Genomic DNA, 7,428 nt, shown 5'->3' with positions numbered 1-7,428 from the left:
ACATTTTTCTCTATATATACGTCTGTGTATGTGTGCGTATATATGTATTACACACACACACACACACACACACACATGTATTCATCATACATTTCTGAGCTTGTGGGAAAATAAGAACTTTTTCTAAGGTCAGAAGCCAAAGAAAAACTCAAATCTGAAGAATATGGAAGTGCTAGAAACAAAGTTTCCATGCGGATATTTTCACTTCCCTCCTTGCCTAGAGCCACTTACAAGACAGATGGAGGACAAAGCCACTTAGAAGATACTCAGAGGACAACCCTACCAAGTGAGAGAGCAGAGCCAAGCCCCAGGAAACAGACTGGACCCATAGAGGAAACCCTGCAGGTATTTGCTGAACCCGGCCTTTGCTGTGACTACCAAGGAGTGAAAGAAAAACAAGTATATATATAGATCTATAGATATAGATGTATATCTATATATCTATGTATCTATATATCTATATCTATATCTATATCTATATCTATATCTATATCTATATCTGCCACCTTCAAGTGCAGAGCCTGTGGGGATCTTATACTTTGATGTACCTGTACCTGTACCTGTAATACTCTGTTTCTTTATTTGGATGCTGACTTCATAGATATACTTAGTTTGCAAAAATATACTGAGCCCTTTACTTATGATACAAACACATTTGCGTGCATATATATTATACTACATTAAAAAGTGAGGGAAAAAAATCACATTAGCTGTGTGACTTCCCCCCAAACTCATTAAGTGAACATTTGTTCTAATTTGTGCCGGAGTGGTAGAGCTCCATATCCCTGGCAGAAGAAAAGCATATTTGCTTTGGAGAAATGTAACTCATATCCAGAGTTGTCACAAAGTTCCAAATGTTAATAAATGCAAGAGGGAATGAGCCACCATAGGAGATAGGCAGCAGAAACAACACACTTGAGAATCATGCCTATAATGTGTGATGGATATATTCAAAGCAATAAAGATATGTTGAAAGTGTGACTAAGAAATAGGACATCGAGGTGCCTCGGTGGCTCAGTCAGTTAAGTGTCTGACTTTGACTCAGGTCGTGATCTCATGGCTTGTGAGTTCGAGACCTGCGTTGACTCTGTGCTCACAGCTCAGGGCCTGGAGCCTGCTTCATATTCTGTTTCCATCTCTCTGCCAACCCTGCCCCCCACCTGTGCTCTCTCTCTCAAATATAAACATAAAAAAATTAAAAAAGGAAAGAAATAGAGAACATCAGTATTGCCTTTACCAGTAAAAAGATTGGAGGGCAATTCTAGAGAAGTAAAATAAATTTTCAATTAGAAAATCAACAGCTTTTTGGGGCGCCTGGGTGGCGCAGTCGGTTAAGCGTCCGACTTCAGCCAGGTCACGATCTCGCAGTCCCTGAGTTCGAGCCCCGTGTCGGGCTCTGGGCTGATGGCTCAGAGCCTGGAGCCTGTTTCCGATTCTGTGTCTCCCTCTCTCTCTGCCCCTCCCCCGTTCATGCTCTGTCTCTCTCTGTCCCAAAAATAAAAAATAAACGTTGAAAAAAAAATTAAAAAAAAAAGAAAATCAACAGCTTTTAAAATAATATATAATTTAAAAATACTAGAAACAAAAAAAAAGTGGAAACAAGTGAAATTAATTTAAACAACATATTTTATATAACTCCGTAAAACTGTAGTACTATTTCAACATGCAATCAATACGACTATTAATGAGATAATTTTCATCTTTTGTATACAGGTCTTTGAAATCCAGAGTGCATTTTATGCTAAAAGCACATATCAATTTGAAGTACCTACTTTTAGACACTTCTATCTACACACATACACACATAAACACACATTGGAATTTATATTTTTCTACTATATGTAGATGGGCATTGATCCAAGTTGGAATATAAGAAGAAAAACCCTTGCTTTAGGTAGTCCTGTAGCGTTAATTTAATTGAACATATGTGTGTGATTTACTGAACTATTTCTCTCCTGAGAGATACTTAGTTTTCTCTCTTGCTTTTTCTTATATCAAAAAGGCTACAAGGAATATCCTTTATAAAACCTATGTGGACTTGTGTATTTTCAAGGCATAAAGCTTCAGATATGGATTTGCTATCCAATGGATGGTTTTAACAGCAGATTAGATACAACTGAAGAGCTACTTAGTGAACTGGAAATGGGAGCTGAAGAAATTATCCAGAAAGCAATACAGACAGACAAGGGAATGGAAAATACGAAGAAAGCATTTAAGAATGTGAAGGCTATAGTTAATATGTCTAAACTGGGGAAAAGAAATAAGGGAAGTAGGAGTGTTCTTAAAAGATAATGCTTAAGGGGCGCCTGGGTGGTGCAGTTGGTTAAGCGTCTGACTTCAGCCAGGTCACGATCTCGCGGTCTGTGAGTTCGAGCCCCGCGTCGGGCTCTGGGCTGATGGCTCAGAGCCTGGAGCCTGTTTCCGATTCTGTGTCTCCCTCTCTCTCTGCCCCTCCCCTGTTCATGCTCTGTCTCTCTCTTTCCCAAAAATAAATAAACGTTGAAAAAAAAATTAAAAAATAATAAAAAAAAGATAATGCTTAAGTTGTCTCTAGAATTGATCAGACATCAGTCCCCAGATTGAAGATTTCCAATGAATCCCAAGAAAAATGAACAAAAAGAAACTCATCTAGACACATGGCAGTGAACTTGTAGTAAACTGAAGATAGATGGTCTTACAAATCAGTTATTTAAAAAAAGACAAAATTAATTTACAAAAGAATAACGATTAGACCGACAGCTGGCTTCTCACATCAACAATGGAAGGCAGGAGTCAGGGAATAAGATCTATAAAATGCTGAGAGAAAATACCTGTCAATCTATAAATGTATAACTTGAGAAAGAGCAAGTGTGAAACCAAGACATTTTTAGATAAAAACAGAGTCTGTAAGCACAAAGAAAGCACATCAGGAATTTACTCAGGTAGAAAGAAAATGATCCCATAAGGTATGTCTGAAATAAAACATTGATTACATGTAAAGATAATAATATCTAATTTAAGTTGAAAAGGTTAAAGGTTGAGGTTAAAAACGTCAAGATAGACCTAAATTCTGGATAACCAAAACTAATTTGAAAGGACAAGTGCTTGGAGCTAAGTGTTTTAATTTTTTTTAACTGTTTTTATTATTTATTTTTGTGAGAGAAAGAGAGAGAGATACAGTGTGTGAACGGGGAAAGGGGTAGAGAAAGAGGAAGACACAGAATCTGAAGCAGGCTCCAGGCTCTGAGCTGTCAGCACAGAGCCTGATGCAGTGCTTGAAGCAATGAACTGTGAGATCATGACCTGAGCTGAAGTTGGATGCTTAACCAACTGAGTCACCCAGGTGCCCCAAAGGAGCTAAGTATTTTAAAATGCGTCTCTTATTGGGGAAAAGAGTTAAGCTATTTATTAATTTTAAACATCTTAAGGGAAAAATTCATGTTAAAATTTCCAGTGAATCCCTAAAAATATAGAAATTGAATGTAGAACTTCAAAATTAGTAGATGTTTAGAAAATTGGAATAGGGAAAATAAACCTCAGATCAAGTGATGTGCAGAAAGGGTAAACGAACACATCGACAAAAAGTAGAATGAGTGGGTAGAAAATGACCTGCGAAAAGTAAAAACCAATCTATCAGCACTCACAATCAATACAGTAAAGAACTAAATCCCCCCTAAAATTCAAAGCTATTTTTCCTTCTCAATAAAAAAAAGGTGAATGTCTTTTGAAAGAGGTCACAAAAATTTGAAAAGTAGAAGTGTAGAATAAATACATGTGAAATACTAATTAAAAGAAAGTTGGTAGGGATATAATATAAGCAAATTTGAGTTAAATAAAAGGCACTACAAGAGAGGAAGAGGATCATTTACATATGGACAAAAGTTTTTATTTACCGGAATAAATTTACCAGAAAGTAAAACCTTAATGGGTCTTGCAAAATAGACCTCAAATAAATAACTACAAATTTATAAAGCTACATTGGAGGAAGCTAAAAAATCCATCAGCATATTGAGAGATTTCCACATGCCTAAGTGATTAATAGATTAGTCAAGCAAAAATAAGGCTATGGAAGTTTTGAACAACATAATTAAGTTTGTTATAACAGATGTGTTTAAAATATTGTTCCTGGCAACACGTAGAAAATTTATAAAAATAAACGATACATTAGGCTAGAAGGAAAGTCTTAACTTTTAAAGATTTATAATCACATGTACCACATACTCTTAACTTCAACATAATTAAGTTAGAAATTAATAACAAAGTGACAAGAAAAAGAAAGGAATGTGGAGTGAAAGGTACAGGTTAATTTCTCAGACTGGTGTAGCAGAGAAGGAACTGGCCTCTTTCAAACTTCACGGAATCTGGCTATGGTTGGGCATTTAAGGGGTCCACCGAAGGCCTGGACTGCAGACTTTGGACCATGCCAGGAGAAGGGCAGCTGTTGACTCTGAGCTGACAGGAAAGGGTGGGGCAAAGACTCTTCCACATCTTATTTTTGTTGTGTTGGAATCTGAACATATGAGGAGAAAGACTGGTGCTTCCTCAGTGGTAATTCCCCAAATTCCTCAAACCAAGATGTGGGAGTTTCTCTCCCAGAATGGACTTCTGGTCATGTCAGTTTGCTAAGTGCGACCTCAGAAAGCAATGGGAACACGAGGAGACTCACTCACCTAGACTGATCCCACTTCTGTAAGGTTCCCCTAATGTAAACTCCTTCACCAGGTGTGACTTCTGCCCAGCTAGGTGAGTTGCCCTTGTTTACACTTCGTGGAACAAAGGGACCCTCAGACATCAATGGAGGGAGAGGAAATTGGCAAAGCCACTTTGGAAAATAAGCTGGCATTGCTAATCCAATTGTATGTGCCCAGCACCCGTGTCCAGGAAATTCCATAGCAGAGAAAGTTGCACACAGGTACAGTGGCGGCTCCTTGCTCTGACATTTTATGAAGCAATGGGGGTGGCAGCACGTGATAAGATACCATTTTCTGCATGTAGAAGTGCAGCCCTCACGGGCAAATAGAGATGCAGGAAGACCTTTTTATTGCTCTTCAGATTGGGCCACAGAGAACCAACTTTAGGGAAGGAAATTCACAAAATGCCAGCTTCATAGAGTCTGTGTAAATAATCAGGCAACAGTTTTCCCTGTTGACATTATGGTTTCCAACACTTTTGAGAGATGGAAAGAAAAAAATTAAAGATGTACCACTACAACCCATTAACTTTCTAGAATATGCACTGTGGCCTTTTGGCACTATGACAACAAATAACTTGCTGATCAGCATGATTTTTCAATTTTCAATTATTTGCTTTGCTGTTGTGGCTAAAGAATTTAAACTTTGCATCTTTTTTTTAAATTTCAATTTATTTTTCTCAAAATTATCCTTTGAGGTTATGGTTTACATACAATGAAGTGGATGTGGGCATAATACTTCAGACAGTTTTGTAAGGATTCCTTTAAAAATTCCTCAGAGAGATAAGTTGCATACACCAGCATTCTAACAAACAAAAAAAGACATGCACATACACATATTTAACTAGGTATCAAAGTTGGAAGACCAGTAAATCTTTGTGTTTCCACTTCACAGGTAAATTAGAATTTTATTTTGTTAAACTGGATGTCTTTTAAATTTGTTTGTTTGTTTGGCATAATGCTGTCATAAAACGTATCCTAGCCTTGATCTGAAACTTTCTTTTCCTTTACAGCATTTCCCTTTGAGCTATGTACCATATGGAGAAGTAGAAAAACACAGCTTTAGTGATTATTTACATTCTTGTGGACTAGGATCCCTTCAGGGATCTCATAAAACCCACACAATACTTTTTCGGCCCAAAGAGGTCAGTAGAACACACTCACTTACATATCAGATATTCATCATTTGGGGCACATTCATCTTTACCTTCTTTTAAATCTTATTGCACCTGGGGGTACCTGGGTGGCTCAGTCAGCTAAGTGTCTGATTTCAGCTCAGGTCAGGATCTCTCAGTTCATGGGTTCAGGCCCTGTGTTGGGCTCTGTGCTAACAGCTGAGAACCTATAGCCTGCTTCAGATTCTGTGTCTCTTTCTCTCTCTTCCCCTTCCCCACTCACACTCTGTCTCCCTCTCTCTCAAAAATGAATAAACATTAAAAAAAAATTAAAAATAAATCTTATGTTGCACCTGTTATGCACCTATTATGTTGGTAGCATTATGGCTATTTACCAGCATCCCCTTTTCCAGTTGTGCAGGACTATTACACCATCCCTCTCCCTTGAAGTTGGCATAGCCATGTGATTTGCTTTAGCCAACATAATGTGGGTGAAGCCATATGTGTCATTTCTAGATAGAAGCATTTAATTGTTAGGTTAAGGAGCCTGGAATGTTGACTTGACATCTGTAGGTGTAGGAAAACTGCCCTTGAGAATTATCTGTACCCAGAGGTATACTTTTTGAAAGCAAGAAATAAGCTTTTGTCATGTTAAGTTGTTGAGATTTGAGGGATCTTTTTGTTGCAGTTCAACTGAGCATTTCCTGACTAACAGAATATATCATCTGGTGTACTTGCAGAAGAAACTTTTTAAAAAAACGTTTATTTATTTATTTATTTATTTATTTATTTATTTATTTATTTAATTTTTTTTTAACGTTTATTTGTTTTTGAGACAGAGAGAGACAGAGCATGAACGGGGGAGGGTCAGAGAGAGGGAGACACAGAATCTGAAACAGGCTCCAGGCTCTGAGCTGTCAGCATAGAGCTCAACATGGGGCTAGAACTCAAAGACCGCGAGATCATGACCTGAGCCGAAGTCGGACACTTAACCAACTAAGCCACCCAGGCGCTCCTAAAATCTTTATTTATTTTTGGGAGAGACAGAGACAGAGCATGAGCAGGGGAGGAACAGAGAGAGACACACACACAGAATCCCAATCAGGCTCCAGGCTCTGAGCCATCAGCACAAAGCCCAACGCAGGGCTCAAACTCAGAAACCATGAGATCATGACCTGAACCGAAGTCAGACGCTCAACCGACTGAAACACCCAGATGCCCTGAAACATTTCTACTTATAAAACTTTAATTAAAAATTTTTAAATATTTATTTATTTATTTTTTAAAGTTTATTTTTATTTATCTTAAGAGAGATAGACTGCAAGCAGAGGAGGGGCAGAGAGAGGAGAGAGAAAATCCCAACCAGGCTCTGCACTGTCAGTGCAGAGCCCTACACGAAACGTGAGATCATGGTCTGAGCCAAAATCAAGAGCTTAACAGACTGAGCCACTCACTTGCCCCTAATGTTTATTTATTTTTGAGAGAGAGACAGAGACAGTGCAAGCAGGGGAGGGGCAGAGAGAGAGAGGGAAACAGAATCCAAACCAGGCTCCAGGCTCTGAGCTATTAGCACAGAGCCTGAGGCGTGGCTCAAACTCAAGAACCCCGAGATCATGACCTGAGCCGGAGTTGGAGGCTTAACCA

This window comes from Prionailurus bengalensis, chromosome A3, assembly GCF_016509475.1.
Source record: "Prionailurus bengalensis isolate Pbe53 chromosome A3, Fcat_Pben_1.1_paternal_pri, whole genome shotgun sequence".
In the NCBI taxonomy this organism is placed as follows: Eukaryota; Metazoa; Chordata; class Mammalia; order Carnivora; family Felidae; genus Prionailurus; species Prionailurus bengalensis.
This window is presented reverse-complemented; position numbering follows the sequence as displayed.